The sequence below is a fragment of the Entelurus aequoreus genome, linkage group LG06, assembly GCF_033978785.1.
Source record: "Entelurus aequoreus isolate RoL-2023_Sb linkage group LG06, RoL_Eaeq_v1.1, whole genome shotgun sequence".
Lineage (NCBI taxonomy): Eukaryota > Metazoa > Chordata > Actinopteri > Syngnathiformes > Syngnathidae > Entelurus > Entelurus aequoreus.
In genome coordinates, this window is record NC_084736.1 from 45,031,140 (window position 1) to 45,045,141 (window position 14,002).

Consider the following 14,002-nt stretch of genomic DNA (forward strand, 5'->3'; position numbering starts at 1 on the left):
AATAATGCAATACAATTTCAAAACCAAACCCAGTTTTGGAGTTCTGAACTTGTGATTTCTTGCAGTGTTAAGTGGTAATATTTCACATTTGTCCCAATTGACTTTATACCCTGATAAACAGCCATATTCAGTGATGACATTATTGATATCAAGCAGGATGGTGGGTATGCAGCAGCAGGGAGCATGGACAAGGTGGGAGGGTGCACTGGAGAGGAGGGTGACCTGGTCTGAGATCAGGCTGGCTGAACCCCAGCGCATTAAGTTCATGGTTCAAGCTGTCTACGACGTCCTACCCAGCCAAGCCAATCTCCATCTCTGGGGCATGATTGACTCTCCAGCCTGTGTGCTGTGCTCCAGGAAAGGCTCGCTGGAGCACATCCTAAGCAGCTGCTCTAAAGCTCTGGGGGAGGGCCACTATCGCTGGCGACACGACCAAGTGCTGAAGACCGTTGCTGAAGCCATAGCTAAAGCCGTGGCCAAAAACAACAGCAGCAAGCAACAACTTGGCAATAGGAGAATTGCCTTTGTCAGGGCTGGAGAGCAGCCACAGTCACAGCCCAAACCAGCAGCCGGGCTCCTCACCTCAGCATTGGACTGGGATCTTCGAGTGGACTTGGGCAAGCAGCTCAAGTTTCCAGACTATGTTACAACAACTTCGTTGAGGCCAGACATCTTGCTTACATCAGTATCTTCACGGCAGGTGCTACTGATAGAGCTGACTGTTCCTTGGGAGGATCGCATAGAGGAGGCAAACGAGCGGAAGCAGTCAAAGTACCAGGAGCTAGTCGAGCAATGCCGCAGAGGAGGCTGGAGGGCACGGTGTGAGCCCATCGAAGTGGGGTGTAGAGGCTTTGCTGGCCGCTCACTGTGCAAGGTGTTCACACTACTTGGCATCACAGGTGATAGGAAAAGGAAGGCCATCAAGACCACCATGGAGGCAGCAGAGAGAGCCTCTAGATGGCTTTGGATCAGGAGGAGCTAACTGTGGGCCAATGCTACTGGGACACAAGCTGGGGTCTGATCAACCCTGGCTGGGTCACCTGAGGGAGGGGGTATGATGTTGAAAGACCCGAAACCCCCGGTGATCTCAGGCACATCACTGAGGATGTGTCCCAGTGCATCTGAGGATGTATCTTACAATCATTTCGGACTGGCATAGCCAGTGACATACAGGAACAGGCTGGGAGGCAACCAGGAGTAGACTGGTGACGATTGGAGAGACAATTGACAGCTCGGAAAGAGGGCGACCGGGGCAGCAAGGGGTAGCATCCCAACCTGCATCTTCCGTGAGGGAGAAACCCAACTAAGCTACAGAACGACCTACTGATAAAACCCCCAGGGGAACCCGAGAGGGGGGGAGGATGAGTTCCCCAACAGGACGGATCCAACGTTGACGACTTCAGCAAACGGCTTAACGACAATGACAACCGTAAGATGCATCTGTGGCAAGAGCCTCAAGAACGAGTGTGGCCTAAAAATCCATCAGGGTCGAATGAAATGCTTGGTGCAGGAGAGTGACATACAGGGCACAGGACCGAGTCCTGGTGAGACGACGGAGGAGCCCGGCCGGGAGACACCCCACAGAGCCCAGAACCTCCATGTGATAAATCCTCCAGCTCCCAGCAAAGTAATTAAGCAGTCTCGTATCAAGTGGCCTCCTGCAAGCCAACACAATGTGTGGCACCAATTCGACGAGCACACAGCCAGAATCATCGAATCAATAGCCAAAGGGGATGTCGACAGACGGCTTCAGACCATGACCACCATCATTGTTTCTTATGGAGCAGAGAGGTTCGGTGTGGAAGAGGACAAGCCCATCAGTTCCAACTACACCATGAACCGAAGGGCAGAACAGATCCATCAACTGCGGCAGGAGCTCCAGTCCCTGGCAAGGCAGTACAAGGCAGCATCTGAGGAGGAGAAGGCGCCATTGGCTGAACTCCGGAACATCATCAGGAAGAAACTGATGACCCTACGTAGAGCTGAATGGCACAGGAGGCGCAGGAGAGAGAGAGCCAGGAAGCGAACTGCATTCATAGCTAATCCATTTGGATTTATCAAACAGCTGTTGGGGCAGAAGCGCAGTGGGCGTCTAGTTTGCTCCAAAGAAGAAGTTAACAACTTCTTGAAAAACAACCTGAGCGACCCTGAAAATGAGAAAGAGCTAGGGCCCTTCAGTGCCTTATTGGACATACCATCTCCCACTGTCAAATTCATCACCAGCGAGCCCACCTGGAAGGAAATCCAGGAGGTTGTTACTGCAGCCAGAGCCAGTTCAGCTCCAGGACCCAGTGGAGTACCCTACAAGGTGTACAAGCGATGCCCGGAACTCCTTAGAATCCTTTGGAGGATCCTGCGAGTGATTTGGCGCAGAGGAACTGTTGCAGACCAGTGGAGGCAGGCTGAGGGTGTTTGGATACCTAAAGAGGAAAATTCCACCAAGCTGGAGCAGTTCAGGACCATCTCGCTCCTTAGCGTTGAGGGAAAGATCTTCTTCAGCGTCCTTTCCAGAAGGTTGACTGAATTCCTCCTCAAGAATGCATACATCGACACCTCGGTCCACAAAGGTGGAATCCCTGGTGTGTCAGGATGCCTGGAACATACCGGTGTGGTTTCCCGGCTGATCAGGGAGGCGCGGGAGGGTAAGGGAGACCTTGCTGTGCTTTGGCTTGACCTTGCCAATGCGTACGGCTCCATACCCCACAAGCTCGTGGAGACTACCCTGGACCGACACCATGTACCCAAGAAGATCAAAGACCTCATCCTGAATTACTACGGGAACTTCAGGCTCAGGGTCACTTCCGGGAGCATAACATCAGATTGGCACAGGCTTGAAAAAGGCATTATAACTGGGTGTACAATCTCAGTTTGCCTCTTTGCCCTAGCCATGAACATGGTAGTCAAGGCAGCTGAAACGGAATGCAGAGGCCCTCTGTCGAAGTCTGGAACTCGACAGCCCCCCATCAGAGCCTTTATGGACGATCTCACTGTCACAACTACATCAGTTCCCGGCGCTAGATGGATACTCCAGGGCTTGGAAAAGCTCATCTCCTGGGCAAGAATGAGCTATAAACCAACTAAATCCAGGTCGATGGTTCTGAAGAAGGGAAAACTGGCAGACAAGTTCCGCTTCTGCGTGGATGGCACAGCAATCCCATCTATCACCGAGAAACCGGTCAAGAGCCTGGGCAAGGTTTTCGACTGTAGTCTCAGGGATACTGCAGCAATCCAAACAACCATCAAGGAACTGGAGACGTGGTTATCGGCTGTAGACAAGTCTGGCTTACCTGGCCGGTTTAAGGCGTGGATTTACCAGCATGGGGTCTTACCCTGGATACTCTGGCCTCTGTTGTTCCTGTGGTTCCTCTGTCAACAGTGGAGATTCTGGAGAGGAAGATCAGCAGCTACCTCCGCCGATGGATGGGCTTTCCACGCAGCCTGTGCAGCACAGCACTGTATGGGAAGACCAACAAGCTCCAGCTCCCCTTCAGTAGCCTGGATGAGGAGTTCAGGGTCTCTCGCACTCGAGAGGCTTTGCTCTATCGTGACTCCAAGGACTCTAAAGTGGCATCAGCAGGCATCGTGGTGCGAACTGGCAGGAAGTGGAGGGCTCAGGAAAGCCTGGAGTTTGCTGAGTTTCGGCTGAGACATAGGGCCCTGCTGGGCACGGTGGCAACAGGCCGTGCTGGGCTGGGAGCCTTCCCCCAACCTCACTATGAGAAGGCACGTGGTAAAGACAAACGCCAGCTAGTCCTGAAGGAGGTGCGTGCAGAGGTTGAGGAGGAACGAACCAGCAGGATGGTGGGTATGCAGCAGCAGGGAGCATGGACAAGGTGGGAGGGTGCACTGGAGAGGAGGGTGACCTGGTCTGAGATCAGGCTGGCTGAACCCCAGCGCATTAAGTTCATGGTTCAAGCTGTCTACGACGTCCTACCCAGCCCAGCCAATCTCCATCTCTGGGGCATGATTGACTCTCCAGCCTGTGTGCTGTGCTCCAGGAAAGGCTCGCTGGAGCACATCCTAAGCAGCTGCTCTAAAGCTCTGGGGGAGGGCCACTACCGCTGGCGGCACGACCAAGTGCTGAAGACCGTTGCTGAAGCCATAGCTAAAGCCGTGGCCAAAAACAACAGCAGCAAGCAACAACTTGGCAATAGGAGAATTGCCTTTGTCAGGGCTGGAGAGCAGCCACAGTCACAGCCCAAACCAGCAGCCGGGCTCCTCACCTCAGCATTGGACTGGGATCTTCGAGTGGACTTGGGCAAGCAGCTCAAGTTGCCAGACTATGTTACAACAACTTCGTTGAGGCCAGACATCTTGCTTACATCAGTATCTTCACGGCAGGTGCTACTGATAGAGCTGACAGTTCCTTGGGAGGATCGCATAGAGGAGGCAAACGAGCGGAAGCAGTCAAAGTGCCAGGAGCTATTCGAGCAATGCCGCAGAGGAGGCTGGAGGGCACGGTGTGAGCCCATCGAAGTGGGGTGTAGAGGCTTTGCTGGCCGCTCACTGTGCAAGGTGTTCACACTACTTGGCATCACAGGTGATAGGAAAAGGAAGGCCATCAAGACCACCATGGAGGCAGCAGAGAGAGCCTCTAGATGGCTTTGGATCAGGAGGAGCGAACTGTGGGCCAATGCTACTGGGACACAAGCTGGGGTCTGATCAACCCTGGCTGGGTCACCTGAGGGAGGGGGTATGATGTTGAAAGACCCGAAACCCCCGGTGATCTCAGGCACATCACTGAGGATGTGTCCCAGTGCATCTGAGGATGTATCTTACAATCATATAGTGTAGAGAGGAGTTAACATGTGACAGGTAGAGAATTATGTCGTCACAATACATCGATAGCTTATTATACTGAGAGCCAATTTTTATAACCTGAAAATTATTTTCACTTCTTATTTTTGCAGCTAAGGGTTCAATAACCAAATTAAATAATAATCCAGATGCAGGACATCCCTGTTTTACTCCTCTTTTTAATGAAAAAGGTTCTGAAATATGATTATTGGTTTTGACTGATGCCATGGGCCTTGTATAAAGCATTTTAATCCATTGTATAAAATTATCTCCAAATCCAAATTTCCGTAATGTGCAAAACATAAATGACCAGTTTATGCGGTCGAATGCCTTCTCCGCATCAACAGTACATACTGCTGTGGGATAAGAGAGACTTCTAGCATAGTAAACAACATTAAACAATTTCCTTGTATTGTCTGAAGATTGTCGACCTTCCATGAAGCCAGTTTGGTCAGTATGAATTAATTTTCCTATTACATTTGATAATCGTGTGGCTAAGATTTTTGCCAAGATTCAAAAGGATTCTCTATTCATTCAATACATAGGATTTCAGCAGGATCTACCCCAGTCTGCTGACATGCAAGCAGAGTAATAGATTTTTGTAAAAAGCTTTTATAATTGTAAAGGACAATGTTTTATCAACTGATTGCAATAATGTAAATTTGTTTTAACTATTAAATGAACCAAAAATATGACTTATTTTATCTTTGTGAAAATATTGGACACAGTGTGTTGTTAAGCTTATGAGATGCGATGCAAGTGTAAGCCACACTATTGTTCTTTTTTAAAAATGTTTTATAAATGTCTAATGATAATGTCAATGAGGGATTTTTAATCACTGCTATGTTGAAATTGTAACTAATATTGATACTGTTGTTGATAATATTCATTTTTGTTTCACTACTTTTGGTTTGTTCTGTGTCGTGTTTGTGTCTCCTCTCAATTGCTCTGTTAATTGCAGTTCTGAATGTTGCTGGGTCGGGTTAGGTTTTGGAATTGGATTGCATTGTTATGGTATTGCTGTGTATTGTTTTGTTGGATTGATTAATAAAAAAATTAAAAAAAATAAATAAAATAAAAATATAAATTTTTTTTTTTTTTTAAATCGATTTTTTAAAAATGAGAATCGATTCTGAATCGCACAACGTGAGAATCGCGATTCAAATTCAAATCGATTTTTTCCCACACCCCTAGCGCCAAGTATCAAACGCCATGATTCATGGCTTTAAACAAATAACATTTGCAAATGAGACTAAAGTCGTAATATTATGAGAAAAAAAAATCATAATTTTACGAGAATAAAGTACATTTTTACAAGTCTTTAAAGGATTGTTTGCTGCCTTTACTTTAGAACTTTAGCAGGGCTGCTTGCATCCATCTTCTCCTAGGAAAATCTCTTACACATTTAGAGTATTTTTATTATAAAAAGTGTAATTATTTTTCATTTTGCCTAAAAGTCCAGTTTAAAGACATGTTTTAGCTTGTATATATAATTCTCCATCTCGGTACAAACATACATTAATTAATTAATTAATTAATTCATTCGTCCACTTTAAAATATTTTTAAAAGATTGTGTGGTAGCAACAATGCCTGATGGCTCACGTACACCCCTCACCCCCCCCCCCCCCCCCCCAACCCCCAATTCCTACTGACTCAGTGTGTGTGGCAACTGAGGGTACTACAGCGCATCTCACTCAGATTTTTCTGTATTGATAGTCCGTTTGGCAAAAATATTACTGTCACAATCATACAGAAAATATATTTATAACACAGTTTAATGAACAAATATAAATTGTTTACGTCATGCATGCTAACTTTTAACATGCTAACATGTCAGGATGCAAACTTTTTTTGCTCATTTTGCAGGTCTATACCCAAGAGTCACATTTTTGTTACTTGACGTGATCTGCCTCGCATGCAAACTTGCATTTACACACAATTACTACTGAAATTGCATTTTGAAGAACACATTTGAAATACTACTTTTTAGAAGATAAATTTGTAATATTGCAAAAAAAAAAAGTGAGACTAAAGTCATCATAATATGCAAAAACCAATTCCTAATTTTATGAGGACAAAGTCTTAAAAGGGTTGTTTGCAATGTTTACGTAGCTGCCTAAAGGGCGCTAACTTTAGCATGGTTCTACCCATCCTTTGGACGCTATCTAGCTAGCTAGCATGCTAACTTTTAGCATTTCAGTTCGGCTAGTATGTTATGTAATGTTATGATAACAAGTGGTTATACTGACATCCTGTAGTACAAAACATGATTAATTTCACTCGTAAAAAATGAATCTTGACTGTAAAATATTACAAATGAAAGGTTATTATGGTTAACATTAAGTTATTATAATGTTTGTAGCAGATATTTGAGTTACATTCATTATGTCACGGCAGCAGGGAACAGAAAGACTATTTGCTTTCAACATTTCGCTTCAAATGACAGGATGGCCCAGATGATATCAGCCTGAAGCCAAATTCAGTCTCATCGCTGAAACGCTCTGATACTCCATGCTTGTCGGTGTGTGCGTGTGAAGTTCATGTTCTGGCATCCCATACAGAGGTGGCAGCTGCAGGCTCATGTTTTCTCCAGCTGTCCTTTCATGTGTTCCTAACGTGCTCCCCTTACCCGGACATCTCCATTTGACGTGTGACATACATGCGTGTATGTGTTAAACATTTAATTGCTTACGACAATCATAATCTTTGTGTGTAAGACATGCTTTCATATAATTAAAAAGGTTTATCCTGTTAAACTGTAAGCATGTTAGATATAATTTTATATATAATTTTTTCTAAAAATTTTTTATTCATTATTGTAAATATAACTCGTTTATGAGCTACAATAAGCGTGGAAATGGTTATCATTTTAAGACATGAATCTCATATTTTAGAACATAATATCTATGATAAGCACATAGTTTTTTTCAGAAAGTGTCTGACTACAAAAAAAATTATGTAACCACTATATGACACCTACTTTGCATTTGCATTGCCTTTACTGTCAAATATATTCCAATCCAATCGAATCAATTTTATTTATATAGCACATTTCAAATAACAATAGAAGTTTCACAAAGTGCTGCACATAAGTTGAGACATACATACTAGGAGAGCCAGTAATATTTAATATTTAACTATAAAATAATAAATACATAAAGTACATCAGAGAAAATAAAATAGACTAAAATCACACAACTCTCATGCTGGTTTAAAAGCCAAAGAGTAAAAATATGTTTTAAGACGTGATTTAAAGGCCTACTGAAATGATTTTTTTTTATTTAAAGGGGGATAGCAGATCCATTCTATGTGTCATACTTGATCATTTCGCGATATTGCCATATTTTTGCTGAAAGGATGTAGTAGAGAACAACGACGATAAGTTTGCAACTTTTGGTCGCTGATAAAAAAAAAGCCTTGCCTATACCAGAAGTAGCGTGACGTCACAAGAAGAAGGACTTCTCACATTTCCCCATTGTTTACAATGCAGCGAGAGAGATTCGGACCAAGAAAGCGACGATTACCCCATTAATTTGAGCGAGGATGAAAGATTCGTGGATGAGGAAAGTGAGAGTGAAGGACTAGAGAGGCAGTGCAGGACGTATCTTTTTTCGCTCTGACCGTAACTTAGGTACAAGGGTTCATTGGATTCCACACTTTCTCCTTTTTCTATTGTGGATCACGGATTTGTATTTTAAATCACCTCGGATACTATATCCTCTTGAAAATGAGTCTAGAACGCGAAATGGACATTCACAGTGACTTTTATCTCCACGACAATACATCGGCGAAGCTTTTTAGCTACTGAACTAACGTGATAGCATCGGGCTCAAATGCAGATAGAAACAAAATAAATAAACCCCTGACTGGAAGGATAGACAGAAGATCAACAATACTATTAAACCATGGACATGTAAATACACGGTTAATAATTTCCAGCTTGGCGAAGCTTAACAATGCTGTTGCTAACGACGCCATTGAAGTTAACTTAGCTACGGGACGGCGGCGGCGGCGGGCGTTGTAGCTTTCGACGACACCCCGGCCGCCATCAGAGTCGGCAAGAAACATATATTTCCCCAAAGTTACGTACATGACACGCACATAGCGACACGCACGTACGGGCAAGCGATCAAATGTTTGGAAGCCAAAGCTGTACTCACGGTAGCTCGTCTGCTATCCATCTCAAAGTCCTCCTGGTTGTGTTGCTCTAGTCCGCCGCTAATACACAGATCACACCTACAGCTTTCTTCTTTGCAGTCTCCATTGTTCATTAAACAAATTGCAAAAGATTCACCAACACAGATGTCCAGAATACTGTGGAATTTTGGGATGAAAACAGCTTTTTTTGTATTGGATTCAATGGGTCCGAATACTTCCGTATCAACCATTGATGTCACGCGCATACATCATCATATCTAGATGTTTTCAACCGGAAGTGTGGCGGGAAATTTAAAATTGCACTTTATAAGTTAACCCGGCCGTATTGGCATGTGTTGCAATGTTAAGATTTCATCATTGATATATAAACTATCAGACTGCGTGGTCGGTAGTAGTGGGTTTCAGTAGGCCTTTAAAACTCATTAAAAAGGGAGCCGTCCAAATAGCAAGAGGGATATCGTTCCAAAGTTTTGGAGCCTGTCACGACATGGACTATGGCGGGGTGTTTGTTTTCCCGAGATGCAAGAATAGTTGGATCGGACATGGCTTGGAGGTAAATACATGATTTATTTTAAACACTAACAAAAGGAACAAACAAAAGGCGCGCACAAGTCGGAGGTACAAACTTCACTATGAAACAAAAACTTACACTTAACGTAGACTAAGGACATGAAACAAAAGAACTGCTAAACGTGACATGAATAAACAAAAACTTACTTGGAACAATGGCATGGAATGAACACATGAGTGACAAAGGTAACAGCAGATAATGTCGCCAGGCCGATCAACAGAAAAAGACAGGCTTAAATAACAGTGACATGATTAGTGACAGGTGCGTGAATCAAAATGTGCAACAGGTGAAACTAATGGGTAACCATGGAAACAAAACAAGGGAGTGAAAAAGCAGGAACTAAGTGACCAAAAACCAAACAGGACATAACTAAAACAAAACATGATCAAAAGACATGACAGAGTCCCCCCCCTTAAAGACAGATCCCAGATGTCCAAAAAAAACAAACAATGATCAAGTGATCAAGAGTCATGTGAGGGGGACTTGGCGGTAGGTCGTCAGACCACGTGTCCCCGAATCCACCAGGGCAGAATCAGGTGGCGGCGACACGTAGACCGCCGCTGAACCTGACAAGGTGGGCGACCCGAGAACGGCCACAACCGTGGCCGATGAGGAGGTCGGCGTACCTGGCGTGGCGGACGCCCAGGGAATAGCCACATCCGTGGCCGACGAGGAGGTAGACGCACTTGGCGTGGCGGACGACTAGGGACCGGCCATGTCCGTGGTCGACGGGGAGGTGGGCGCGTCGGCGTCGTCGTGGCAGGCATGGAAGCTGCGCGCGTCGTCGTGGCAGGCGTGGAAGCAGCAGATGAAGCAGGCGCGGGTGCAGCAGACGAAGCAGGCATGGAAGCAGCAGACAAAGCAGACGGCGAAACTTGGCGTGGCGGGTCTTGGCATGGCGGGTCTTGGCATGGAGGGTCTTGGCATGGAGGGTCTTGGCATGGTGGGTCTTGGCATGAAGGGTCTTGGCTTGGTTGGTCTTGGCTTTGGTCCTGGCTTGAGTCCTGACTTGAGTCCTGGCTGTGTGGAGCTGCTACGGGCGGCGCTTGGCGGCGTGGAGCTGCTACGGGCGACACTAGGTGGCGTGGAGCAGCTACGGGCGGCACTTGGCGGCGTGGAGCAGCTACGGGAACCTGCCGTGGTGCAGGTACAGGAACCTGGCGTGGTGCAGGTACAGGAAACCGCCGTGGTGCAGCGACGGGTGCTAGCCGTGGTGCAGCGACGGGTGCTAGCTGTGGTGCAGCGACGGGTGCTAGCCGTGATGCAGCGACGGGTGCTAGCTGTGGTGCACCGACGGGTGCTAGCCTTGGAGCAGCTACTGGTGCTAGCCTTGGAGCAGCTACTGGTGCTAGCCGTGGTGCAGCTACTGGTGCTAGCCGTGGTGCTAGCCTTGGAGCAGCAACAGGAACTTGGCGTGGTGCAGCTGGTGCTAGCCTTGGCGCTGGTGCTAGCCTTGGAACAGGTGCAGGTGGAGGTGGCCTAGATGGGGGTTGCGGCTTGGCAGGCAGAAAGACCGGTGGTGGCGGCCGGACCCGAGGTTGCGGCTTAGCAGGCCGAAAGACCGGTGGTGGCGGCCGGGCTGGAGGCTGTGGCTTGGCACGCCGAAAAACTGGTGGTGGCGGCCGGGCTGGAGGCTGTGGCTTGGCATGGTGAAGCTGACTCACCCCATTCGAACAGTTCCCGGCCCTAGCCCCCCCCCCCCCTCAAGGGGCGGATACCAGACGCGCTCCCCGCGGTCTGGAACCGTTTTTAGGGGTGGGTGGAGGGCGGTCATGAGAGGAGCAGAATCCTCCCCTTTGAATTGTCCAAAATGCCTTTCATTTTTTTCTACCTGGGATTGAGTGGGCGGAAAAAAAAAAAAGTCCTGTGATGTGGGCGAGGTATGTAAACTAGATAACTGTGATTAACAAGCTCTAATTTCTAGAAACATGTTCTGATAATGTTTTATCATGTTTTTAGAGTCTTTGGTTGAAGGCGGGTGACAAAAGGAAAAAGAGTTCAGAGAAAAAAAATCTTCCTGAGCTGTGATGTCATCAGGGCGAAGCCGGGCTGCCCATTGTTTGCTTCCGCCCGGAGGGGGAGGAACTTGCGGGAGTGACGTGTCCTGTCCGCATGCGGAAGTCTTTCCTCGTCCTTGGCGACGTTTCCGGGACGGGAGCGACGCGCCGATCAGCACCAGCTTGCCTCCTGGGCCCCACATCATCCCCCTGCGCTCCTTGGGGGAAAATCGAAGCGTTTCCGCCTCCATAGCGCGCAGGACTTCCCACGCTCCCTCGTCCAACTTTTTTGCGGAAAAACTTTTTTGTGCTGGCGACATTCTGTCACGATATGGACTATGGCGGGGTGTTTGTTTTCCTGAGATGCAAGAATAGTTGGATCGGACATGGCTTGGAGGTAAATACATGATTTATTTTGAACACTAACAAAAGGCACAAACAAAAGGTGCGCACATGGTGGAGGTACAAACTTGACTTTGAAACAAAAACTTATCCTCACCTATGGTCATGAGCTTTGGGTCATGACCGAAAGGACAAGATCACGGGTACAGGCGGCCGAAATGAGTTTCCTCCGCCGGGTGGCGGGGCTCTCCCTTAGAGATAGGGTGAGAAGCTCTGTCATCCGGGAGGAACTCAAAGTAAAGCCGCTGCTCCTCCACATCGAGAAGGAGCCAGATGAGGTGGTTCGGGCATCTGGTCAGGATGCCACCTGAACGCCTCCCTAGGGAGGTGTTTCGGGCACGTCCGACCGGTAGGAGGCCACGGGGAAGACCCAGGACACGTTGGGAAGACTATGTCTCCCGGCTGGCCTGGGAACGCCTTTGGATTCCCCGGGAGAGGGAAGTCTGGGCTTCCCTGCTTAGTTTGCTGCCCCCGCGACCCGACCTCGGATAAACGGAAGAAGATGGATGGATGGATGGATGGATGGCTTCGAAATGGGTCTAAATTTTGATAAAATAGAGGGATCTAAATTTGGCTTCTTTAGCAGAGGTTCCACAACAGCTTGCTTTAAAAAAAATAATTTGGGACAGTCCCTGAAGCAAGACTGCTGTCATCTATATACTACACATGTTAAAATAAAGTCTGGAGCTTTGCCAACCATGAGTTAGGAAGCTTTGATCTTTTTCCTTTTTCTTGAGCAAATACGCTAACCTAATGTGATTTAATGATATATCTTATGGATCTTGTAGACGTCACGACAGACTTCAACATGTCATGGAGGCGGGACAAGTCAAAGGGAATGTGAGTAGAATAATTACCACTTTTGTACTACTTTTACACAACTGCTGTTTTATATATTTCTTTTGAAATCGTGTGCTCTTCAAATGTGCCTGAGGGGGAGCACCCTGCTACCTCACCCTTCCACACTGCACACCACAACACATACTTTCACACACCCACACACACACCCGAGTTACCTCACACACATCATTCCACCATTTCTCGCCAATCAGATGTCAGGAAGCTTCTAGATTTTTTTGTGTGTGTACAACAGTGACAGAGTAGGCAGAGATTGTACTCAAGTAAGACTACTGTTACTTTCGAGCACAGGTGTCAAACTCAAGGCCCGGGGGCCAGATCTGGCCCACAACATTTTATCTGGCCCTAAACACCTGAAAATGATGTGTCAAAGTATTTAATGTTTTCTCACTAAATGTAATGGATTTTTTTCATTTTGACAGAAAAAATATATAACTGCTTGAAATTGCATACCTTCTAAACTTTAATAGTATCCAATATTGAAACACATATTACAGTATGTTATCATACTTTCTATTTTTTTCTAAATAAAAATACTAAACTTTACAGCAAACTACCCATCAAATTAATAAAAATGACAATACATTTTACGTTGTTTTTTTACAGCATATTACTGTAGATTGAAAAAAACTACTACTGTTTTTTGCATTACAACTCTGTTGACTGAGCTGCCAGTTTTTGACAGTAAAATCTGTGGTTGTTGTTTTTAACGGCGTATTACTGTAAATGGAAATCAATCAATCAATCAATGTTTATTTATATAGCCCTAAATCACAAGTGTCTCAAAGGGCTGTACAAGCCACAACGACATCCTCGGTACAGAGCCCACATACGGGCAAGGAAAAACTCGCCCCAGTGGGACGTCGGTGAATGACTATGAGAAACCTTGGAGAGGACCGCATATGTGGGTAACCCTCTAGGGGAGACCGAAAGCAACGGATGTCGAGTGGGTCTGACATAACATTGTGAAAGTCCAGTCCACAGTGGATCCAACACATCAGCGGGGGTCCAGTCCACAGCGGGGCCAACAGGAAACCATCCCGAGCGGAGACGGGTCAGCAGCGCAGAGATGTCCCCAACCGATGCACAGGCTAGTGGTCCACCCGGGGTCCCGGCTCTGGACAGCCAGCACTTCATCCATGGCCACCGGACCTATGCAACTCCCCCTCGCACGGGACAGGGGAGAAGAGGAGAGAAGAAAAGAAACGGCAGATCAAC

At 46.7% G+C, this 14,002-nt stretch overlaps 1 pseudogene; it reads left to right on the forward strand.

Moving 5' to 3' along the window:
* Positions 1-1,756: 1,756 nt before the first annotated feature.
* Positions 1,757-7,445, forward strand: LOC133652737 (uncharacterized; annotated as a pseudogene).
* The last annotated feature ends 6,557 nt before the right edge of the window (positions 7,446-14,002 follow it).